Source organism: Rhinolophus ferrumequinum, chromosome 14, assembly GCF_004115265.2.
Source record: "Rhinolophus ferrumequinum isolate MPI-CBG mRhiFer1 chromosome 14, mRhiFer1_v1.p, whole genome shotgun sequence".
Lineage (NCBI taxonomy): Eukaryota > Metazoa > Chordata > Mammalia > Chiroptera > Rhinolophidae > Rhinolophus > Rhinolophus ferrumequinum.
In genome coordinates this window covers 69,578,994-69,605,876 of record NC_046297.1, presented here as the reverse complement: position 1 = coordinate 69,605,876, position 26,883 = coordinate 69,578,994, and positions in this window count along the sequence as shown.

Genomic DNA, 26,883 nt, shown 5'->3' with positions numbered 1-26,883 from the left:
TTCCATTGGAAGTCCAAACTGAAATTTGTACCAAACACGAACAAGCAAGCACCACACAACCAACAGACAAAAGCATGGCAGTGCTGAGGTCTCTGAGTTTCCAACCGGTGCAGGTCGGAGGCACAATGTCACGTGCAACGGCTCCCGGCACAATGGCCAGACCCGTCTGGTGCTGACCAAGTCGCAGTGATGGAGAAGCAGAAACGTTCAGGAAGTGAGTGAAACCACCAGATGGCCGAGTGGTTTGATTGCAGCTCGGGGGCAGTTCTTTATGTAATAATATTCTGGTCTGTTAAATTTTATAAATCTCTTCTTGATATAGTACCAGGCACTTGCAGTTCTGAGAGCGCCAATCCACATGGCCTCAAAAGGAAGATTTTATCTTTGAAGAGGGCTCTCAAACGGCATGAACCCTGACACTCGTGACTCCCACTAAATAGTCTATCAGATGTTTGGGCCACTTCAGTTGTTTTATCCTCCTCTTCTAAAGCAGTAAAGTTCTCATCCTTCTGAGTGCCACTTGGGGGCATTTTGGAAAGCAAACGAGTGTCCTTCTGTGCCCTGAAGGCTTTGCATATTCCCATTCACTCATAGTTGATTTATTGCTCATGGACCATGAGCCTGTCCTCTGCAGGACTCTGGAGACTTCATAATTTAAAGGGGAGGAGAAAAGCTCTGCCCCCCAGGAGTGCAGGAGCCAAAAACAGACGTGAGTGCTCTATTGTGAAATGATGCATTGCGAAATGATCGTGCTGTCCAGCAGTTTGGCTTTTCTGGAGTTCACAACTTTCATTTCTTTCATTATCCCTTTTATGGCATTATCTGAGTATTCTGTTGTTGAGATATGATATACATATACGTGCATGGTATGTGTTTGGCATTTCTTTGTGCCAAACAGCACAATACGTGTTGGTGACAGAGATAACACACTGACTCCTGTTTTCAGGAAGATTCAATGTGATAATAGCTACGGTGGCTGTAGGAATGCTTTTCCTCAGAACAGCGGCACCCAACTCACATTAAGAGTGGGAATGGAAGGCTTCCTGGAGGAGGTGAGCAGTAACTTAGTGCTAAGCATACAGACTCATTAATACTAGCAATCAGGAAGTTAAGAAAGTATGGGAGGCAGAAATAGTACCTGTAATAAGTGACTGTTTGATACTTATTACGAATTAGGTCCAAGACAAAAAACCTCGTTCATCTGGCTGCAACACCCATTTTCAGACCATCTGTGCAATGCGACATTCTAAACAACCCCTCTAATTGTTTTGCCCTGGGTGAACATGCTAGTGTCTAAAAACATTTAAATTCAACTTAAAACAGAACCCCAAACCTGCAGGTCAGATTAGGTCCCTACGCCACCACGTTGTGACTTGCTTTGGTGTTTGTCAGAGAGAGAAGAAGGCAGAGAGATGCACAGCACAAAGAATCAGAGCCAAGCCCTGAGAGGTGAGAAGGGGCTGGAAGGGGCTCAGAACATGGAAGTCGTGTCTGTGATGGGACGCGATGGAGGTGGCTCGGGTCTTCAGCCCACACATGGCGGTTAGCTCTTCCGCTGCTTCCTTGTGCTGGCACATGTGGACTCAGGGCCACTCCATACAGATGGACACGTCATTGATAGGATGAGCGGGGGCCCCATTTTCCATGTGACGTGCCGCGATTGTCCTCTAAGACTTTTCTTTCCCTTTAAGTCACAAGCTGGCCACATAGCTTCTCTGTTTCTGTTTGTTTTTATTTTGTTTTGTTTTTCCTCCTAGTCCTATCAGAGACAGTTTTGGATGGGCAGAGACAGGTGTTGATATTCAGTTTAGTTAATGCCCTGTTCAATCTCTGCTGTCTGTCTAGAATCCTTCATCTATGGACTTAAAAGTGAACACGGGCACATCTGGTTTGTAGAGGCCTGTATCCTGAGAAAGACAAAGCCTCCTCAGATGTGTCTTCACCTCCTCTACAGGAGAGAAGTGAGGAAACGCTGCTGCTGGAAAACATGGATTCTGGAGGTCTTCTACAGCACCTGCTCCTGCTCCAAACTTTGTTATCAATATTTGATTTCTTCAGGACTTGGCTAAGCTTGGCGGCTCTAACTGCATCACAAAACATGCATTCTGCCACTTTCTCGCCAGTAGCAATTTCCTCAGACGTCGTAAGCTAGTCCCTCAGCTTGAACTGAAATAAAAGAAGACTAGCATCAACCTACAGCAGTAAATAGCATGCCACCCACCAAAGACTGCATATGAGAGGTTTCTCTTTGGGAGGTGGCAATTTTCTGGTTGAAGAAATGAGTTATGCTCTCCCTGCAAGCCCAGATCTTGCTTTCTCAGCCAATGCTAGGTCCCACCTAATTCCAGAAGTATTTTGTCTATAAGAAAACCAGGTGCTTTGTCATTTGAGTTGTCTTAGTAATTCTCCTTCCTAGCCCATCTTTGTCTTTAATTTGCAGATTCTGCCAGCTGTTAGGGGTGTCTGTGCCTGAAAAGGCCAGCAGCAGTGGACGAGCATAGCTGCAGACCCCTTAACCAGCTTCGAGTTGGTATCAGAAGTTTCCAGTAGCATGTAAAAAGAACACACCTAAAGGAAATTGATAATTTGTACTTCGTTTTCTTCCCTGTGTAAACATTTGACACACAAATCTCTGAAGATTATATCCTGGTGAGAGAGGTATCACCACACATGAACTTTTTCAGTGATCAAAAGCCTAGCAAAGTAATTTTCAACTGGTTTCACTATATTTCGTTCCTGATGAAATGAGGAGATTATAGCTCCCATATCTTTCAATTGGGGAGCTGACATTTTTAAAGCATGTGACAGAGAGGACAGGATGGGTACACTTTGAAGCTGGCTGTTGGTAATGATCAGAGGGAATGGCTGGCCTGATGTAAGCGCGGGATTCCAGTTCACTGTGTCTCGGCTCCTATGCTGATTGTGGATGAAGACTCTTTACTGTTTGCGTGGGACAATGAGGCATGGGAAACTGGGCAAAAGGAAGGGTGTGACTGTCTATAAGTCTGTTAAAAAAAAAAAAAAGCCTCCGATCATCTGTCCCATGGTGGTGAGATGAGGGGAGTGGCATGGTGGATGTGGTAATTACTTGCATGGTTGACGTGACTTTCAAGGTCAGAGATCGATGATGACAAGTTAAGTTTGCATGACGGCATGTGGCATTGACCAGAAAAGACAGAGGAAAGTTAGAGATGAGACCTATAGGAAGAGCTTTCTTAGCTTGTCGTGAAAACATATCTGAACCTAATTCGTAAGGCAGCGGTACCAGCAAGCGTATTGTGTAGGAAGGAGGCATGCTTTAGGATGTTTCTTCTCGCTTAAACTGAGTTATGAAAGATTTAACACAATAATAGAGAAATGGTCTGAGCGTTGAAGAGTAAAAATGATTAAATACGCGTACATCCTTGTCCTGGATACTACCCCCAAACAAAGTACAATCATCTTTGATGTAATGGTGCCATGACTGTAAGAAGGGACCACTCTTTGCTTCCTGGCTGAGGAGCGAATCGTGGTCCCCCTCCCACCCAAGGAACTGCCTCAGCTTGTGTTGCTTGTCTGGGAGCGTAGTTAGAGGCTAGGGACATGAATGCCCATGGCAGGAGTTGGCCTCTGAGTAGCCGCAGGCTTATTCCTATTGGGATCTGGAGGCGTATTAATTAGTAGCTAATGGAAAAAGAGGACGAGGCTCTTCTTAGCAGCCAGTTTAAGATTAAGGCCAGTTAGTGGTGAATGACCACAGAAAAACGTTCTTTACTTGGAATTATTTAACCTTTTCTAATCTTCCATGAGAGTCAAATTTTTGTTGTGGATGCTTTTGCCGTTTGTTACATTTCTGGAGAAAGACTGGAAGCCATTTTCTTGTGCCTGGGCTGGCTTTCCATCTCTTCATTTTCTCATGACAGTGGGACCTGCCATTTATGAGACTGTGCATTGCATATAGATTGTCTATAATTCTCGCAAACCCTTGCAAAGTATTGCCATTATAGAAATGAAGAGACTTGCAGGTTAAATCCATTGATAATGGGTACAAATGGCTATTGATTATTGAATCTATACCACGAACAATATACCATGCTGGAAGAAGCATTCTCAGTTTCTTCTTCAGAGTACGTTCAATTATTCCCAATTTACAGGTGTCAAAATGGAATCCACAAAGGTGAAGAAACTAAAGTTTTACACTTATTACAAATTAGGTCCAAGACACAAAAATATGTTCATCTGGCTGCCAAGTCCATTTTCTGAGCATCCGTGCAATGCAACGTTCTAATAACCCCTCTAGTTGATGAACAAATCTGATATGTAAGCCTTCCAATACTGACTGAGTCTATGATAGTATTATAAATACTATAAATACAAAAAAGAGTCCATTGGCTTACATTCAAAATAATATATGAATTAATGTCCCATGTGTTGCAAGCAAAAGTAATCGAATCATAATAAAATGAGAGTTCATGCTACTTCTGTAGGTAGATCTGTTTGTTCTGAATACATATATTTGCATTAGTTTGGGTTCTACTTGGATACATGGAATAGAGCTGGCTAAAGAGTGATTGATGAAGGAGCACTTACAAAAGCGTGGACAAGGTCAAGAGAAACTAACAAGGGACAATGAAGCAGCCTTGAGCAAAACATGAACTGCTGTCATCCCTGGGCTTGCAGGTCCAAAGGGAGTGAATGGTCACTAAAACCTGTAGAGAATAGTGGCTGTAGGATGAGACCCCGGGACAAGAGCTGGGGCCTTCAGCAGGGCACTGTAGCCACCCACAACCCTTGGCTTAGAAGGGAAAGAACCAGAAACACGAACACAGGGACCTCTATCATCCACCACACTCAGATTTCCTGTGAGGTTTCCTTCCCTCTGTTCTTTCCCACCCAGAGGTCACATGGCAACACAGATGGGTTGGGGGCAGGGAGATGCCTCCTAGAAAGGTCAACCCCTCGGGGCATAGAAAAGGGTGGAGGAGGGTAGAAAATTGATCTGGATGGACCAACAAATAGCATCCAACACACTATCTACTTTTAGGGCTGGTTGTCCTAGGAGTGTGGAGGTTAGATGCTATCCTGGCTGTACAACTCTGAAATCAGACTCTTTCTGCCTCGCTCAGGTATACGGATTGTAATCAATAGAAAGTGACTTCAGCTGTCTGCTTCAGAAGACATTTTCCCAGAAGCACCCTGAGTAAAGGACATGGGTGCAGATCATTTAAAAAAAGGGGGGGGGGTTCAAAGGTAGGTTTGCCAGGTAAAACACAGGACACCCAGTTAAGTTTGGATTTGAGATAAGCAACAAGTAAGTTTTTAGTATAACTATGTCTCAAATATCGCATCAGACATATACTTAAAACAAAGCAAAACAACAAACAAAAAGGAACGTTGTTTAACTGGAATTCATATTTAACAGGGTGTCGTACATTTTTGTTTATCTAAGAACTGGAGAAAACAGTAAGGGGATGGCTGGAGCATGAAAAGGAATGGAAAACAGACAAACAAGCGTGCAGTTTCAGAAATCCCAGACTCAGCTTGATCCTGGAGGGAGCTCTGGCGTGTGCAGTATGCCTCAGAGTTGATCCTGTTTTGAAGCAAAGACTTCTGTAGTTTCACATCACAGCAGTCAGTCATTAAGGATGAGCTCCGTGTATGGGGATGGGGGTAAGGTGGGAGATGTAAAACTCTCAACTCCCAGGCACTTCTGGGTCTTCCTAACAGCTGGTGCTATGGCTCCAATATCTAAGGCAGTCCTTGGGAAGACACAGGTGTGACCGGTTAGTACCTGTCATACAGAAACTGAGGGCTGAATACGCAGATCTTGTAAAGGGGATAGAAAAGGAAATTACAATGGCGATAGTGTCCACTGCAGTATCTTAAGAAAATGGAAATTTATTAACAAGCTCCAGGGAACTAGAAATTGGAGCTCCCTCCCACCCCTATCTCATTGTTTCTTGGAGGCGAGACTCCTGGGATGCTGGCAACGGGCATCCCTTTGGAGTGGTCTGGGCTGAGTGCCTCTGCCTCTGTGGCTGTTGATTCAAGGAGCCAGGAAAGGGCTTCTGATTGGTCACCCTAAGTCACATGACCTCCTTCCCCTCTGGATCTCTGTTCTCAAGTAGAGGATCTGGTGCTCATAGGAAGTGATCTCAAAGGTCAGTCAGCCAAACAATAACACACGCTGGATCCTCACCCCTGCACACATGCAGCCAATATACATCATTTTTTCACATTGTGACAAAAACCATAGAAAGGATAATCATTGAGTATATGCCAGATGTCCAATGTTTTCCAGAATTGTCTAATTCTATCTTTGTGACCATTGCACACAGAGTATGTAGAATGAAAACCGTATCATGCTTTTCCGTTCGGAGTTCTCCAAAGTCTTCTCACCCCATTTGGAACACACCCTTAATCCCCAACGGGCTCCACAAGGTCTTGTTACATCGCCTCTCTAACCCTTGTTCTTATCGCTCCCTTGCTTCTGTGCCTGTAGATATTCCTGACTTTTTACTCTCCTTTGAACACAGGAAGAGCATACCCACCTCACTCCTTGATATTTTCTCTGCCTGAAACGTTCTTCCCCAGAATAGCCATATGACTGTTGTCTTCTCACTTCATTTAGGAGTCTGTTCATCTCTCGGCTCCACAGAGCATCCTTCTCTCATCTCACATTATATATGTGTTTACAAGAGCAACACCCACCCCCATTATCTCTAGCCTCCTATCCTGCTTTGTCATCCCTCACAACTGATGCCATTGAGACTGTAACATATAGTTATTTGCTCTCTCTCTAATATAAATATTAAGATGGTTCATGTATATATGAACATTTCTATGGGGGCAAGTGCTTAGTTTGCTGTGTTCATCTCTGGTTCTCAGGCCATTGAACAGCCTGGCATGTAGGAGATGTTTGAAATAGTAGTTGAGATATAGAAGGGAATGAAGAAGGAAGGGGGAAGATTCTAAATTAACAGATGCAGACAGTGATAATAAGAGGTCAGGTACCTTGCCCACAACTTCCTGCTCTTTTCCAAATGATCTCTTCACCTCCTTGCTTAAACGAAAACGTGTGTGTCTTCGAAGGAGGCTACAGACCTCTGAAGAGGAAGTGCCTTTTCTTTCACATGTCCTTTACCTATAGTCAGGTGTACCTGGGCATAGCCACACTATGATATTGCTCTTACTCCCTGGAAACACCTGCTGTGGATTCCTGTGTGTCATACCATCCAGCCCCACCTGTGTATACACGTGTATATATATATCCTGTGTATACACGTGATCTGAACCATTGAAGTGTCTAGGTCTGGCTCACGGTCCTCTTCCCCTCACCAACCCTATCTTTATTCCATCAGTAATCTTTTGTTGCCTCAGTAACAGTGTCAGCAGATTCTCAAACTTAAGACGCCATGGACTGATGGTGCTTTAATAGAGGGAAATATATATATATATATATATATATATATATATATATATATATATATATATATATATATAAAACTTAATTAAGGAGAGTGCAGGTGTCACATCTGACTTACTGAGCAGCCTGGGCCTTGCATGTGCAATCCCTAGTCTCAATAATCCTTAGTCTCAGTAAGGTGTGTTACGAGCTATAGAACATTGGCATCACAGAGCAGGACACTGAAAATACAGGGAGCCGGTAAAACATGATGTGCTTTTACAGTATTATTATAATTCCTAGAATACTAATTGGGTTTTGAGCCATAACTCAGGAAGAGTTTGCTACTTTGGGATGTAAGATCCAAGAAAGAACTCCGATATTTGTTGTATACACTCATTTCTTTTCTGGAACTAAAGTGAATTAAAACTTGAGTGATGCGTCCCTCCCTTCTCACCTTTGGTTTGCAGCAGTGGCTCAGGCTTGTGCAAGGCAGGCGGTTATTATAGGAATGAGGCTGCTCACCATGGCATAGATAGAGCAGGAGTGTCCCCCCCCCTCACCCCTGCACTAATGGCAATAGGCACAATAATATGCCTTGATCTGATCAATAAAAAGGAACAGAACTTATATGCGTCACTTCGACAATAAAGCTTTGTGGGTGAATGGAAGACTTGTCTCCTTCCCTTCACCTTATTGTTCACTTTTTTTTTTTTTTTTTTGATGAAGCCTCCATCTTCTTGGGTCTTAAGTGAGGAAACTTCTCTTGGTCTTGGGTGTAAATATAGTCACTTGGCTTTCTTAAGTCACTGAATTGGGGGCTATTTGTTACTGTAGCATAAACTAACTCACCCTGACTAGTACAGGGCTTGACAGCCAAGATCAGGAGAGAGAATTACAACAAACATGATCATTTTGTCATAGATTGCACACATTCTAATGTAGAATGATGTGATGGTTCTAGAAAGGCAGGACTGCACACTCACTCATTTATTTTTTGTTGTCTTTGTAATCTCTGTGCTATCATTGTCCATCTTGAATCTGCTGTTTTAATGTGGAAACATGTAGTACCATAAAGGATGGAAACACACCGTGCCCAAAGCGAGCTTGGACGATTTCAAATCTTTACAACCTTACTCTTGAAACACACCTGTGTGGCTGGGTCTCTGTGCGTATCAGGGTCTGAGTCTATAACTGAGAGTCCTAAGAATTTACCTTCATACAGGATGCAATGTTTACTCAAAGATGAGTAATAAAAATGTACTAATTTGCAGCAAATATATGTATGCATGTTGGTGTGTGTGTGTGTGTGTGTGTGTGTGCGCGTGTGTGTGCGTGCGTGTGTGTGTGTGTACTTAGAACTCAACAGTAATTGTGACAGTTCTTTAAAACTTGAACCAAAAAGGTTTTGCATTTGTTTGTGTGCTTGTTCAGGGAAGAGTGTGTCATCACTGGTGTCGTTTAGAATTTCTGGTCATGGCAATATAAAGGGCGGACTGACATGTGGTCAGCCTCAGGACAGTTTCTCCATTTCCCAAGGACAATGAGTCCCCTCGCAGCCCTTCCTCAGGACTGACCCCTGCCTCTGCCCTGTTCAGTACACGCCTGCTCCCAAGTTTCTCTCTGCAGGTGCTGCCCCTGTCTGATTCCCTGCTGATGGACGGGGAACCACGCTTTCCTCTCCATGACCCATTTCACTCGTTGGGCCTTGATGCAATTTGGCAAACCCCAGAGACTCTGAAAAGTTCTCCTCATCTTTGCTGTAGCTTCTGACTTCCACTGTCGGTCTTATGTTATGTAGGTCAACAGGAAGTGGCAGAAACTGAGGCCACGCGGTCCCACCCTCCTTCTTTTCCACTTCCAGACCCTCCTCCTCCATACAGTTATGTCATTCATAACTGTATGACAGGTATGAAATTTCACCTGTCATACAGTTACAGACATGAGTGTCCATGCACAGGCGTGGTGATGCTTGCTGGTTCAGGCTGTGGACGTAGGGTAGGGAGAATAGGAGGTGCAGAGAAGATCACAACCTGAGGAGCAGCCAGCAGGCACATGCTGTGCCATGAGCCTCGGTGACGTCACCTTTATCATGCCGACCCACCCATGTCGGCGAAGCTGGGAGAAATCTATAAATTGCAAACCTGAATACATGCATGCCTAACAACTTAGCTTTGTACTTTCTTTCCAAACATCTGGGTATATACAAAAGAATGACAAGGAAGAAAAATAACACAAAAACAATGAACTTAATCATGGCTTTATTGTCACATACGTGGGAATCGGAGCAGCTGTCGGAGCGGTGATAAGGATGTGGCTTTGCTACCCAGATAGAAGCGATGTCCTTCTCCCCCTCGTTCTCCACCCTACGCCTACCTTTTTCTGCTTGTTATTCAGCTTCAAAAACCTCCCAAATCCCAGGCATTGTTGACTGCAGTTTTAGAGTTTTCAAAGAAAAGCCTTCTGGACAAATTTTTCATTAATTTATTTTTAGCCAGAGAGAAACAGGTGATAACCTTTAAAAATAAGTAAATGGACGGCAAGGGAAAAAAAAGGAAACAGAAGGAAAATGAATGAACTATTTTCCTTTCACTCCATTTCCCTGAAACTTCAGCATTTTTCTGTGATTTTGTATTTTTCTCTTGTTAAGCATCGTGAAAGGACATTGTACTATAAATGCAGAAGGGAACAATCTCTCTCATTAAATTTGAGCACCTGAGATAAAGTCTCAGGGGTGCTTAGGAGACAAAAGGACTGCCTACCTGAGACATGAGACATGCTGTAAAAGCCTAATAGACTAAAATATATCTTAGTGGAGACATTATAATTAAATTCCTTAATATCACATTATTGAGAGCTCATGCGTGCTGTGCCTCTTAAAAAAATCAGAAATAGTCCCCATCTTTAGAGATCTTTTGTCTGGGCAAGTGGTGGGATGGCATGGAACTCTTCCTCGTATGAGGATATTTACATCATTATTTCACTTAAATTTCATGACATCCCCATGACGTTGGTGTTTATGTTCCTGTTTTGTAATTGGGAAAGTCCGCTGGTGTTCAGAAATGTGAGGAAATAAGGTCTAAACTACATCGCTTCTTGATGCTAGTTAAAGTTGGACTCAATGAGCCGTAAAAAGATACAGATACACTGTTGTGGCCTTTCAGAGGAAGGGCGGTTAACATGTCCCTTGTGGGGATGGCAGGATGTTTAAAAGGCTTCAGGGAAGAGAGGGTGATTTAGGCAGAACTCAAATAATGTAAAGGGGTTTGGTCAGGAAACTGGGGAGGGGGTTTTGTCGGGAAGACGTATGTAGCATGAGGAGGGAAGGGAGGAGGGGGCATGGTACCTGCAGAAGGCCTGGGCTCAGTACAGAAATTGGGTTTGAGTGTAGTGTGTGTGAGAACAGAAAGACGGCAGAGTGAACAGGTGGGTCTGGTAAGAGAGCATACAGGGCAACAGCGAACCACCGGAGTTTGGGAGCTAAGATCACTATGTGTTGGGAGAATCAATCTCTCCGCAAGGCATAAAATCTTGCGGGAAGACATCCCTTGCACAGTCCCCTGGGAAATCCAGGGAAGTGGGAACATTCTGGAAGCAGAAGACTTGGGTTGCATCCTATCTCTAGGAACAGATAGAGGGTGTTTCTTGAGGACTTATCATATGCCATGCCATTTCATGCTTTAACAATCCTTCCAGATCCTTCAAAATCCCATGAAAATGTAAGAAGTCAGGAATAGGCTGTCTTCCAGTTTGTTGAGGACAAAAATAAAATCATTTGGTGAATGCATGACATTGGCTGTGCCAAAAGAGGAGTCAGAGATGACACAGAGGCTTCGAGTTGGAGGGATGAGTGTGGCAGACAATGCTGGCAATTTTCAATATCTGAGCTGCCTTCTCCTCCCTTGAGCACACAGGCGGACTACACTTACCAGACCTCAGTGCAGCACACAAAGGTACCTTAAGGCAAAATGTTCTGTGAATCATTTAGGCCAAGGGAACAGGAGAGCCATACATGTAACTGGTGAGCTTATTATGGTTGCAGAAGGATGCACCACTGACCTCCACAGAAATTAAAAAAAAAAAACAAAACAAAAAAACAAAAAAAAAGAAAAAAAAACAAAAAAACACAAAAACACAGCAAGTCCTGTTGTATTAAACCACTGAGATTTTAATGCACTGGTAAATATTCCCATTATAGAAATTAGGATGTTTCTATTGAGAATGATGGAGACGCCACATGCGTAAAGTAATATTGCACCCTGGTTGGAAGCCCAGATTCTGGAGTCAAAGCTTTCCCTCCCAGCCCTAAGTTTGGGGAATGGACCACTATTATGCCACTGCTATGAGTCAGGTTTGTAGCTTTAAAAGCTACAAATAATATTTTACAGTCCCGATTATTAGATATTTTTATTTAAATGAGGAAAGTGGTTATATAAATTTCCTAAGGAAACAAAGACAATAAAGAGTGAAGCCAGATTTCCACATCAAATCAGGGATGTGTGACCTTCTGTTTTTGGCTTCTGTAGGAAAACTATTAAGGTAATTATTGAAGTTTAAATGCAATTTCAAAAGAAAAAAATAACATTTTTAAGCAAGGACATAATCGCTTTATATAACTACTGCCATGGGGTAAAAGAATAAACCCAGAAAATGTTCTTATGATTGGAAAAAAAAAAAAGAAATCACTCTGATTCTTTTTACTAAATTAATCGATTTCTAGATAACTTTCCCTTTCAGATGTTTTCGTTTTTAAATTAAGTTCTCAGTAAATACTGAGATTCTTGACTCCCCTGTAGCATGGCAGTGTTATATATCCACACGCAGCCAAGTCCTGGGGGTGGGTGGAAGCTATTTCCCTTACCCCTTGTCTTCACACGTGGCCGTGGGCTCCCTTGGCCAGCGGCTTGTTGCAGACAAGAGGCAAGCTAAGGCTTAGACTATGCCTGTGTTGGTACACTTGCCTGTTTGACCTTCTGTCATTACCACGAAAAGATCATTCCACACTTGACCCTGAGTCCCAGAATAAGACACGTGGGCCAGACCTGGACCCAATTCACAGCCTGGAGACATGTTCATCCCAGACCAGCCAAACGCAGCCGGCTCTACCAACGTGAAAGGCAGGCCTAAAAGCTTTGCCTTCGTAAGTGCAGACTCAGTAGCTGTTGGCACTGGTGGCAGCGCTGGCCACACTCATCACCTGCACTGTCCCATGGGATTTCCTCTTTCTCCCCAAACTAGCATCTTCCCTAAGAAGGGAACTTCTGTGGCTACCTCGCTATGCTTCCTCTTGCTTTTACCAATATTTATCTAGTGCCTAAAAGGTATCAGACATTGCATGGGTGCAGCACACACAGGGTGAATGAGATAGTTTGTTTCCGTATTTGCTTCTTTAGCATCTCACAACAGGGCAGACATCAGCGGGTCTATGCGAAGCATGGTTTTCTCTTTCTCTGCTTTCCATACCAAGTCTACTCACCGCAAAGGCCCAGCCGTGCTATTTTTTTAAAACTTAGCCTTAAGAAAACTGCCTACAGCAGCCTGCACCCTCAGACTGCCTTGATCTTAACGTGAGAGAGGACGAGGGCACAGCTCCTGGGAAGAACTGGGACCTGTCACAGCGCAACACACTGACACCTCTGACAGAGGAGTGCTAACACCTGGTGAATTAAAACCTGGGGCTCACACACCTCCCAGCTTGGAATGTGAGTGAGCACAGCAGGGATTTGGTGGGGCGTGGACACCGGTATTGGAATGCAGATGAACTGAGAAATTGGGTTGAGGCTTCTATCTTAACTCACTGCTAAGTCAAGGTGAAGAAACACAAAATATATTGTTTGAGGAAAGTGTATCATCAGCATCTCTGTGCCTCCACTTCTGAGTTGACAACTTTAAGCTGCTGCTGGTTCCTTCCACCAATTCTGTTCTCCCACAGCACAGGGGGGTTGTACTCCGTACCTCCCTCTAAGGCGTCACTCCAAACTTTGCAAAGAACCATCAAGACACAAAGCAACTGTTAAGATATTCATCTTGTGTTCAATTTTGCCTATTCAGACATCCACCTCTTCCCTCGAGTTCATATTTATATTCAGTTATTTTTATATTTATATTTATATAAACAATGATGCCCTGTTTCTAATAGTTTCACCACAAACTAGCATTGTGCCTGCCGTGTTAAAGCTTGAAATAGATGTTTCTCAAAATAAAGGTATGAGTGGACAAAAAGGTCTTATAGGAGTTTTGAGAGATGGAGAAGATTTTGGGGGGGAAAATACATTTATTTCCAAAAGAAGTTTCATTTTAACTTCTATTGAAGTTGATTTTCTCTCCAAAGCATTGCATGATCAGTAGACAGATAGAAAATAAGTAAGTAAAACGTGTTTTCAAACACAATTATGAAGTAAGACATTAATATTAAAATAAAGTAGAACTAATATAGGCTGTTTCTTTTCTCCTCATTTTGCCCTCAAACTACAAACTATATTACACTGTAGTCTTTAATCTCTGGCATTGTCCAAATTGAGGAAGTAATTTAGAAAGGCTCATGCATAATTTATTAAAGCGTTCCCTATGTAGTGCATTTGCGCTAATTCAATAACATCACACTGTTATAATTTGACTTTTAATATATTATGGTTATTTATTAAATTTATAATTAGTCTCACAATTGCTTTTAGAAGACTCTAAAATCTATTTTAATAACAGAACTGGACAACATGAACTATTTTAAGTCTCTTGTGTGTTCACGACAGCCTTTGGACGTTGCACTCAGGTACCCAAGTATAAATGCTGGTACGTGTCCTCCTGCGTGAGCCGTGGCCAAGACGGAGTGGAAGGTCACGTCCAGAGGAAAGGTAGACAGACTGCTGCTAAATTTGTGCAAAGCTCTCTTGTTCAAATTCTGTTCCAGGACTGATTGTGCTCTTCAGATGAGATGCTCAGGCCTGCCTTGAATACATTGATATTCTTAGAGGAAAAATGTATTTTCTTTCTTTTTCTTTTTTTTTTTTCTCCACAAGTAAGTTTGAAATTCACAGCAAGCAGCAAGACTAAGCCAGAGCTCTGTTTTCATAAACAGGTGATATTAACAAATAGGATAATTCAAAAGCATAGCATTCTAATACACATTAGAAGCTCTGCTCTACGGATTCAGCATTTTCCTTTCCCACTTTATGCAGCACTGGCGCCCATGTATAAACCACAGCGTGTTTATGAAGAGCCAGCTTAGCACCTGTTACATAGCGGGAAGTCGGTAGAGATTTCCCGAATGACTATGAAAAGCTTACTATGCTAAGTGCTTAGGAAATTTGGGGAAAAGTGCATTTATATGTTTCAACTCAAAAGGCCTATTCTTTTAACTCTTAATTTCAAAAGCGTAGTCATCACACACCTCTGTTTATAAGATGAAACTCAAACTCCTTTTGGGCATAATCTGGGCTCTGTTTTCTCCCTGCCACCTTTTATCCCTCCCAGTTATTTTTGCAACCATGTGGATAAACTCCTCATTCCATCGTTCATGCTTCCCTAACTTTTCTCCAGATTTTCTACCTAACGAAATAGCTCTCTCTCTTGTTGCTGGAACTCAAGGAAAAACAACCCTCCTTCTTGTCATCTTGGCACCTGTGTAACTGCAACACCCTGCCTACGTACTCAGATCGCTCATGGCAGTCTCTCTCCGTGAAGCCTCCTGGTCATTTGTGTAGAGGGCTGAGTGCCCCATTAGATGCTGAGCTTCTTGAGGAGAGGGGGGACCCATACTCGTCTCAGCAACACCTGCTGCGGTGACTACAAAGTAATCAGTTGATAGAGGATTGCCGTATTTCAGTCGAATATGGATAAGTGTGTATGAAGACACAGGGTTGCGTTGATAAATGGAGAATTGCAACATAAGATCCAGAAGTAGTTTCTTTGAACAACCAGCACAAACAAACAAACAACAAAAGAAAGAAATGTACCTGAGGATTCTGTAACGTAAGTAAAACAGGTAGATTTTGAAGAAAAGTCAAAATTGGGAAAAATGACCTCCCTGGACTGAGTTTCTTGAATTTCTTGTTCGGGGTTTGCCCCAGTTGGGGGTAAGTAGCACAGCAGTGTTGGCAAAAGCTAGAAGAGAAGCCACATGTATCTGGCCAGGGGAGAGAGGGAAAGTGGACTCTGGAGACTGGAGCACGTAGGGGTAATTTCCTTATTGATCTGTGAGAGATAAGCCCCCTAAATCTATGAACAAGCCTGAGTCACCCATGTGTGAGACAGACGCAGTATAACAAAGGTCTGTGGAGTCAGATTAAAATGTGAACCACTGTTCAATCCCAGACTAACCCTGGAAGTACACATGCATGGGAGAGGTACACACCAATGGACCCGGGCTCAGAGAACTGAACTGGTGCCAAAACCCAGCACTTGAACTCAACAGACCGTCCCCTGTTCTGTGCATGCGTGAGACTCACCCAGCCAAGTTTGGAGATGTGAACTGAGATCTGAGCTGCCACAGAAGGAGAAGGAGATGGACTGTGGCCAGAACCTACCTGGGGATTCCCGTCAAAGCAAAACATCAACATTTTCTATAAAATTACAACAGGGCCCAGTGTCCATATGACAAAATATTCACAATGCCCACAGTAAATTCAGATTTACTTCATATTATGGTGTGTGTGTGTGTGTGTGTATATATATATATATAAAATCTCCAGTTCCCAAATGAAAAACAATCAATAGATGGTAACTAACCTCAATAGGACTTAGATATTGGAATCATTTTATAAAAAGCCTTTAAACCAACTATTGTAATCATGCTCCATGGAGTAAAGAGATGAGAATTAAACAATTTTAAAAAATCCTACTTGAAATTATTTATGAATTTAGACACACAAGGTCAATTCCTCAAAATTAACTGCCTTCTTACACAATAGCAGCAAATACTTAGAAAATGAAGTAACACACTGGCGATGAAATTGGTGAAGTCATGATGGAAAGATGAGTGAGTGAATGAATGCTTGAATTGACTGGTTTGCAAGGACTTGTCTCTTAACATGCTTTTAAAAATATTTTGTCTTTTCTCTCAGGGCATCATATCCATAGATGAGTGAATTCGTTTTTAAAAGGATACACATTTGAGTCCTGCTTACAATGTGTTTGTGAAAAACCTCCCATGATAAATGTCACAAGAGCATATTAGAAATTAGCATGTGCTTGAAGTCACAGGCGTTTTGAGTAACGTACAACTGAAAACACTGGACTGGGTCTCTGGAAGCCTGAGATACAGGCCTGATTCTGAAATGAATCCATGGTGTGCTGTGAAGATGGCATTTCATTACATCCGATCTAAGCTTTCTTATCTGACAATATGCATAATTGGACTGGATACATTTTCAGATGTTTCCTAAATTTCCATATCTTTAATATTCCAAACTTAAAATATTTTTTATACTATAATCCATACATTCGTAAAAGTCCATAGATTCCAGACTTGTAAAATCTACAATGGGTAAGTATACCATTGCCTTTCTTTTTTGACCCCGTCCACACCCCCTTCTTCACCATTTCGGTATTAAGACCTTTCTCCATATTCTCCTGATGATTTCTGTGCTCTCATGCACATATATGCTAAGTGAAACTATCCTAAAAATACTTCCAGATGCCATCCATGTAGCTTGTAGTTCTCGCTGAGCTCCTAAACATGACTATTTAGTTCTAATAGTGATAAACATACTAAAATGGCTCGTTTAAACTAATGCCTTAGTGTCCTTGATTATTTCCACTCAAATTCTATCTATCATTCAAAGACCTAATTCAGACGAGGATCAAGCTGCTATGTGAACATGTGGATGAATCAGTGGCCTAAAATCACATTCATTGAGACTTTACATTGCAACCGGTCAGGGTTTCGTGTCACTTCCACCGCATCACACAGCGGTGGCCAGGTAGATAAGTATCTTTGTTGAAAATACCAGACATCTGCATATAATTTATTTAAATGAAACGAGCCATTATTTTTCCACCTCTGTCTCTGTATGGGTGGTCTTCCCTCTAGCTGATGAGCCCCTTTATTTCTTTGAAAGAGGAAAAAACAAAAAACAAAAAAAAAACACAAATGTATATTCCAGTTTTGTGTTGTTTTGTTTTTTGTTTCCTGGGATTTCTGCTGTTTTTGAAAGTAGTTTGCTGCTTTTCTGATGCATGGCAGACATAAAGAAAATATAAAGGAATCTAAAGCTGAAAACGAGGGCCACCTTTCAGAAACACACCTGCATTTCAGATAATACAGGGATGGCGTGAGAGCTGGTATCCTCTGGACATCTCAGTCTGTTTCTTGAAAATTAAGCCCTCATTCGTCCCTTAATATACCCTTATAAACTAGATTTTCATAATGCATTTGCAAAGCACCTAGAATGTCAAATGTCAACTTCATTATCGTAAAAGTACCAGCTTTTTTGTAGTGAGGAAATGTAAGACTGTGGCATTTGGAGCAAAATGACAAAACCCACAGATGTTAGTGGAAGTAAGGCCAGCATTTGCTAAAATCTCACCAGGTTCCGTAAGGCTCTGTGATTATGGAAACAGGAAATGGAAAGCAAGGAGGCTTGGCAGAGCTTAGGCCACCGCCGTCCTTTCTTTCTCCAATACAATTTTTTGGCTTTCAGAAAGAGCATCAGAATGAGAGTATCCCTAATTGTATTTCCTTTGGGATGAATTTGTCAGGTTTGAAGGAAATCAGGGAAATCAACAAGGACCAAGAAGTGAGGTCAGTAGCAGATGAGACACACTTTTTAGAGTGTATTTACCAGAGGATTTTCGAGCTTTGAAGTAAAAAGGATAGCTATTGAATCATGGCTTGAACACCTGCCGAACCCTTTGGGCGGCCTGTCCAGACCCTTCAACCCTCATATATCTCGTCGGAGAAATGAGAAAAAGAACAGTCACTTCAAGGTGACGTTGTTAGGGACATGTAATTAACTCACTGTCGTGTGCACAATTGCCATCTAGGGTAGATGGACATTGTAGAGGTTCAATAGGCAATTTCTGTTACGAAAAACTACTTAGTATTTTAGAAAAAGAAAGTGTGTGATAGTAAGACAGGTCTGGCTAAGATCCTGGATCTGTATTTACGAGCTGTTTAATCTTGAGCAACTTCTGTAATTGTTCTGTTCCTCAGTTTCTCTGGTCTGAAACATAGAGATGATACATCTTGTTCTGGGATGGTCATGGATTCAGTGAGACTCTGCGTAGAAGTTCTGGTACAGGCTCAGCACTCCAGCCTGAACTCACTCCCATTTTCCTTTGTACCCTTCCTTGTTTCTTTACCATATGCAGAGAGTAAGTGGAGAATAATACACACAGTGAACAGTTCACTGCACTAAGCTTTTCTTTTGAGGCAGATCTCAGTTCCGCAGGGGTGAATGCCAGCCCACTTCTTCCTGTGTAAGTGCTTCCCCATCCAGTCAACATGTCACCCAAGCCCTGACTCTCCTGTTCTCAAACCTCAAGGAACCAGTTGCTCCCCTAGTCTGACTCTCTCTTATTGAAATTGTGCATAGAGAACTCCCTATTTCAGTTTCTTCATTTGATAGAGAATGTTTCAGGAACCTGGTCCTGGAGAAGTACAGACCTTCCCAAGAAAATGACTTCGTTATCAATTTGTGAAAGTCTCTGGGAGAAATAATCCCCCTCCAGTTTGTCCCTGTCTTTGGCACTAGGAAAAGCGACTGTCGGTTTCCCAGGGCTTTTTAAGACTAGCTTTACAGCTAAATGATTTTAAGGTTCTGACATCCCATAGTTTTATGGCTCCAGGGTTCTAACTCTGTGGCCATAAAGATTAAAAAGTTTAAGGTCTATCAATCTGAAAATTTAACTCACTGCAGGTCTACGATTTATGCTCTTATTTCTCTGTCTGACAAAGCTTTGATTAAATATCTCGATTCCACATATTGTACTTGACTGGCCAGAGACCCTCTGGACTTCCGTCTCTTCTAGAGCCTACAAATAATAAATCCCTTATAATTCTGCATCGCTTCCTACTGAATGAGTTGAACACCTACAGACCATGTTTATTTATTTATTTAACTTTTTAAATTGATGTTATTTTTCCCTTTACCAAAGCCACTTTTCATTTGTAATGTGGCATAAGGGGATGAATGCCTGATCCAGAAATAACTGGGATTTTAACCTGACGCCAAGGCAACACCTAGTGTATCCATGTCTCGTTCCATGCTCTCAGTTTTAAAGCCACAAATCTAGGATAACTTCCTCCTGGAAGCCTACCTGGGTTAACTACAGATAACTTCCAAACCTCTGTAATCACCAAGGAAGTTTTTCCTTCAGTGAAGCCATGATATTGTAATTCTCTAAATCTTTGGAGGACATGCTCTAGTACTCTGTAATGGGTTTGTTTAGAGTACATGTTTCTAGATGGCAAGGTCACAGCTGTCGTATACATAATAGGCAAAAGAACGTGTGCACAGTTGTGTTCTCAGGGCTACTTTTAGTCTGACAGGCCGTGTACCACCTAATGAAGGAACCACTAGGTGGGGGTGTTGCCTTGTGTTCTAGGACTGGGCCGGTTCCTGGCTCACGACCCACCATTGTTAGTGCAAAATGAACAGTCTTCCCCAACAGGGGTGTTGGTTCTCGTATAAGGAGGCAACTTCATGAGTAACTTCCTGTCTGATAAGGTGACATGTTTTCACAAGGGATATTAGACATGAAATACCTGAACTTGCCAAAGTACAGGGATTTTCCCAAGGGAAATAAGGTGGTTTTTTTTTTTTTCTCCCCCCTCCAAAAAAAATATATATATCAGGAGTTTATTTTGACATGGAATTTGAGTCTATTTTGTAAAACGTGGGGTACGGCACCAATCTCTTGGCTTTAACACAGCCATTAACTTTTACTATCATTTTACACAGGGTAGTTGATACTTCTGAGTCTCAGTATCTCTATAAGTAAAGATGAGGAATTTGGTTTGTGTGACTGCTAAGGTGACATCTTCATCAGAGGCGATGTACCTCTTAGGGATAATCTGCTTGCCTCGCAGTGAGGTTTTAGGCTCTGCCACTGCACATCTCTGTGCCTGTGGCCCATGCACCAGGGCTGATGAGCTCAGAGGTGAGGGAAAAGCTTCTTGCAGACAGAGCCTAGGTACCGTGGGTCTGTCTGGGTGTCATCCACCATGAGAAGGGAGACACACGACTTTCATTTCGGGTAGCGCTGTCCAGCGCCAACGTAATGCAAGACACACAGGTAATTTAAATTTTTCTAATAGTTCTATTTTTAAAATGTGAAAGAAAAAGGTACACTCATTTTAATAATGTATTTATGTTAAACCTGCTATGTCTTAAATGTTATCATTTCAACACGCAATCAATATAAAAATGAACAAGACAGCTTACATCCTTTTTCTTCAGGTTAAATCTTAGACATTAGTGTATATTTTACACTTTTAGCCTGTCTCAATCCAGATGCTGTATTTCCATAGGGGATCCGTCATCTGGATTTACATTGAATAAAAATGGCAATTGCAAAAGTAGGTCCACATACCCAAGTTGTTGCAAACATAATTAAATGTTTTTCGCTAACTGAATGAGTATCCGATTTTTAAAAATTTAAACTCAATGAATTACAGTTAAATAAAGCTGAAAATTCAGTTGTTCAGACACACGTGCCATATGTCAAGTGCTTGATAACCTAGAGAGGCCAGAAGCTGCTGTAAAAATTTTGCACTACCCTGAAAACAGTCTCTGTGGATCTTGCCATAAAAAAGCAGACAATCATTCTGTAAGCCCCCGAGGAGTTTCCTGAGCTGAGGACAGCTGTGCCACTGGCATAGCTCTTGTTCCCAATGTCATGGGACATCTTTTGAAAGCAGGGACCCTGCATGTGTGGATGTTTCATTTTGACTGAGTCTAATACAGTACTTGTCGCACTGCAGGAATTTGATAAATACTTGTTGATTTAAATCGAATGATGCTTCACTCTGCAGATATAGTCTGTGAATATTAATGAAATTCATTAATCATCATTAATATTTTCCTGGCATTCATCAACTATGACTAGCGAGTTGATCGGTACCAGCTGAAGTCCCCTTATGACCCCGATAATCCCAACTTGCATGGTATTCACAGAGATGACCACTCTCAGCCCATCGGACTGAAAGATGAAAAAAAAAAAAAGAAACTTGCATTTTATTACATTTATATTCTTCCCTTGACAATTATTGAACTTTACGAATCTCAACCTCATTACGTTTGGATAGGAGCCAACTGTCTTTAGGAAAGAGTACTAAAAATTAATGAGAGTGAATTGCTGGGGGGAAAAAAAGCTGTGGAAAGAAGACATATGGTTAATGATGACATATTATTGCAGGAAAGTGCAGTAGTTTGCACAAGTGCTGGCGACAGGTATTGGGCAGGGGACAGTGCTGACTCAAGCGCCGGGAACCACGCAGGTCTTCTCCAAGCGGAGACGCTGCTCCTGTACCAGGACCCTCTGATTAACACATGACTTTCTGGTTGGAGACATTCAGCACGTAATGGGGACTTTGTCTTGGAGAGAATTGTAGGGCACGGCGACCTTCTCTAGTTCCTTTAAATTGAACTTCACTGTGTCTGAGGTTAGCGCAAACACAGGAAACATTTGAACGCCATACACCCGGCTCACCATCATGGGTGCTGAGATGGCTGCCGTGTTAAATTGTCTGGCTCAGAATAATGAAATGGTTTTTCCTGTACTCAGGAAATAGTAAAATCTAAGTGAAAGACATTTTCTCTTTTGAAACATACATACACATACTATCCGTCCCTGTATTTATGGAAGGAATGTTCCCTCAGCATGCTGGATTCAGATGCTTTGGTTTAGGGAGTGGATAAAGGACTTTATTTTGAGAACAGAAGATGAGGGAAATAGAGTTTTTAGCACAAGCACCTGGAATTAACAAAAACAAAAACCCACACTCAATTTGCCTTGTCCACCTTGAATTCCTCACAAATGTTAAGAGAGCGACCTGTTCAGTCTTTTAAATGTTAATGGGATTTAAATTTTATCCAAACCAAATAAGACGTTGGGGGGGGGGACAAAATGACTATTAAAGGGGGGTTAGGAAAATAGATTGCAGAAATGGCCCCGATCCTGCCCAAATCCGCAGTCTATCCTACCTGCAAGCTCCTTACAGCAGGCGCAGAATGCAGGAAGAGTGACCAATATATCAGAAAACATTTTACTGTCAGCAAGCTTGTCAAGTCTGAAACAGAGGTCTGAATCTCGAGGCTTACCATGCTCTTATTAGAATCTTTTTTATAACTAGGTCTCGGTCAGCTCAAACTCAGGATAAGTGGGTGGAAGAAGAAACACACACACACACACACACACACACACACACACACACACAAACATCCCAACAAACGGAGCTTTTCCTGCATAGCTACTCCTGTTACTTGAAGGTCTGACCCAGTGTCTAGATGTTGGGTAAAAGTGGGTGAGAGAATGATCTCCTTCCATGTGTCTCCACACGGTTGATAAATGAAAGAGGAAACACCTTTCTGTAAGTCTCACTCCAAATCGCCAAGGTTTAGAATGAGAAGGAGAGTCTCCAAGGGCTAAACAGCCCTGCTCGTGACCCCCGTCTCCAGTCTGTCTCCAGAGGTAACTCTTCCTCACTGTTCCAGCTCCATCACCCCCATACATGTCTTCCGTCTCCTGGACTCAGCAGGGCCCAGAGGGACTCCACCCGTGACCATTCTTTAATAAGTAACCAAGCCTAAAGTAAGGAAAATAAACAAATAGTGCACAAAATACTAAAACTACGGCCAAGTTTTGTCTGAAATGAGCTTCCCCAGTCGAGCTGCCGACGTCCCTGGAAATGCCCCACCCCCCACTACACAGATGAGCTCCTTAGCCAGCCCCTGGCCCCTCTCAGAACTGATCTCTTTCTTGGAGCACGTGTGTCACCTGGATTACAGACCATCGTGTAGCTTCACCTGCCCGAGAGTCACTTAGGGCCTTGCCTGCTTCTGGCTTGACGCTGAACTCAGGGCTGGGCTGGGCCTTCTCGCGCAGCGGCGTGATCAGGAGAAACAAGCAAACAGCCAATGGCAAACACATATGCTCGGTACACTACACTTCCGATTGAAGTCTACCACTCAGCAGATTTGTGACCTTCGGTAAGACAAAGCCCATTTCTGTCATCTTTACGATGGAGGTAAGCACAGAGTAAGCTGCCCGGTTCTTGTAAAGGGTTGACGCTCGATCTCCCAGGAGGTGAAACACACTGAGTTAGGGCCGCATGTTTGTTGATTGAACTATTGAGTGAATGGACTGTCCGGAATTGCTTATACTCGTAAACGCTATGCCGCTGTGTGTGCGTATTTATTTTATTATTATTTTTAAAAATTTTGAGATATGTACATGCACATACCTGTCATAACAACCACTCCAGAAAGATGCTTATCTTCCCCCGGTTTCCCCCATTATGACATCTGTGTACTGATTTTAGGACTCTCTGTACCCCCTGCTCTTTATTGCCTGGTGTGCTAAAGATGGTAGCCACACAAGCTCAGTGGAATTTGAATTCAAATGGCATGAATGAGGATTCAAAGTGAAGATCTTGGCTTTGGCACCTTCATGACTGCCCCTCACCACGTGCGCAAGGAAACTTGAGAAAGCAAAGGACAGCATGCGCTGAAGCTGTCTTGTTTCTCTGAGTCACCTACCGCTCTGGCTGTCCCTAGCCTAAGCCACCTGGTGATTTATAGCCAACACTAGGGTTGGCCTGTTGCCCAGCTGGGGGCTGGGGAAGAGTCTGTTTGCTCTGCTCCCAGGGACTTGACAAGGAGTCATTCAGTCCACGGCGGCAAAAAGGGATGCAATCTTCATCCCTGAGGGAAATTCAAGTCCAGGACCACAGCCGGGAAGCTGGTTTTCCAGGTCTCTCTGGGTGGCACACGGAGCACCTTTCACTTAAACATCACTGTGCTGCAGTCATTTACAGATGCGGGTCTCTCTAAGTGGCACTAGAGGCTTCGTAAGGATAGAGGTCCTGTATCATCTCAGATTTTATCTGCAGAACTTGGCAATATCTGGCACTTAGCAGATCATCAATACATATGTGTGATCCGAGGAGAAAAATGATACATGTCTTATCCCACTTCTTTCTTTTTCAATACTATCTCTATTCTCAGTGGAATAGGTGGTAAGTTTACAATAAAGGGAAACTTTAAATTATTTCAATTAAATTCATAACTTATGACAGGTATCTCTTTTGCTGGTCTTATAAAACCGGCAGGTGTCATCTGTGAAAACTGACATTTCCACCCTGAATGGTTTATTTGATGAGAGGAAGCATCTGCGTTTGCCAGGCTTGGGCACCAGTGCGGGACTGGGTAAGTGTCACATGGCCTTTCTACATTTGCAAACTCCTGACATTGGGCTTGAGACGGTATAAATGGTCAATGGATGTTGCCATGGAAGTTGCGAAAGCTGCCAAAGAGATGCGTGTGACTTCTGTAAACAGCATTCCTTCCACTTTACATATTTGACTTGATGGAATCTTACAGCTCAACTCTTTCAGTTTGATACAGACTTAAATTTCTGCCAAGTGACTTCTAGGGCAGGGCTTTTTTTTACTTATTTGGTTACAAATCGTGACAAGGGCTAGAATTAACTCTTTTCCAAGTGGTTGCATGTGCTTTATTACGGAGCCCCTTTGACATTGGCTGTCCCTATGTTCTAAGTAAAAATACTGAGGCGTATTGATTTGTTCAGATGGCCAGTAAAGGACTTGACTTTAGATCTTCCAGTTCTAAATATATAGCTCAGCTCTTTCTCCAAAGTTTTCAGAAGTCTTCAAATACAAATAAGTGGGAAACTGCCTACATGTCAGCCTAATTCTGGGAGGGGGGAAAATAGGAGGAAATAACAGGCAATGACTTCTTTGAGGCAGATACCCGCCCCCTTAGATTAATTTCTGATAAGAGCTGCTTATCCAGCAAAATCTCCAAAATGCTCAAGGCTCTCACAGCTTCACGCTCCATTTAAGGTATCATAGAAAGAAACAGTGACAAGTATGACACTGGGGACTCTCTGGGAGCAGTTTACATGGCCTAAAGACGTGGTCAGCTTTCTTCATCTGATGCCACTTTTTACTTTCTTCTCCATCAAGATAAGATGATAACCATTAAATGCATCAGGGTGCAGGGGACTCAGGTTTTATACCTGCTCTGTTCAGTATGGTGGTGGGCGCTCCCCTCTATGTGATTAATCACAGGCAAATTTAAACGAATTACAATGAAATAATATTAAAAGTTCCATTCCTTGGTTGCACTTGCCACGTGTTAGGAACTCAGTAGCTAAAGGTTATATCTGAATGTTTCCATCATCACAGAAAGTTCTAGCGGACAGTGCTACTCTAGACCCAGTATGATTGGCTACTATCTGTAGAATCTCAGGCAAGGTACAAGACCAACAATTCAGTTCCACATTTTTAAAATCCCTCAGTTCTCCTCTATAAATAAATAAATAAATAAAAATAATACATGGGCACAAAGTTCTCACCAGATTTGGAGATCTTAGGGCTATAAATCGCATTTTATTTATGTTTTTGTCTTCAGGGCCTCATAGGTGTGATATATACTAGCTATCTTCTATACGCTCGCTGAAAGCAGAAACAAATGTATTGCTGTATTTGTTTTTCTCTTAGTGCTAGGATTTGTGACACTTCTCTAGCCTGTTCTACTCATTTGCTAGGAAATATATTCTACTGCTAGGAAAAGGGACCGGAAAAAGTAGTAGACATTCAGTGCTTAACCATGCATTCGGTTCATACATTTATTATTTAATTTCCATTTCCTACGATAAGCCTACTGAAGAAGATCATGCAATGCTGAGATATTTGCCCAGAAATAATGAGTAAATGGCTGTACCAGGAGTCACACTCGAATTTGTCAAGGGAAAGCTCACATTTGTCCTACCACCCAGTTTTCTTCCATGAGACAACACAACATCATTGAAGGACAAAGAAAAGTAAGCTCTTGTTTACAATATAATGGCTTATTCACAGTGTTTTACATTTATGTACTGCTTCCATTTCTGGAAACAAAGTCCTATCTTGACTTTGGGGATAACAACACATTATCCTCATGTTCTTCAAATCTTTCCATTTGTTCCGTTTAAAGTTTTTTCCCCATGGGTTCATCTTCCACTGACTCAAACTTAAATGTAGGTACTCATCAGAGGCCTTTCTTTATCTTCCTGTCATCTCCAGCCATAGCATCCAGACTGATTACCAAAATCCATATGGAAAATCCTTTCTTAGCTACGTAATGATTTCAAGGACTCGGTCTCCCATGTTCTCCACCGTCTTCACTTTTCCTCCGTCTTTCCCTCATTGCCATCTATGCTCATACTTAGAATCTGTCACTAACATGCTCCCTCCTTATAATCTTAATTTCCAGCAGTCCATCTCTGATTTGTTTCTATTGCATTTCTCTCTGACTCTGACTCCGACATTTACTGGG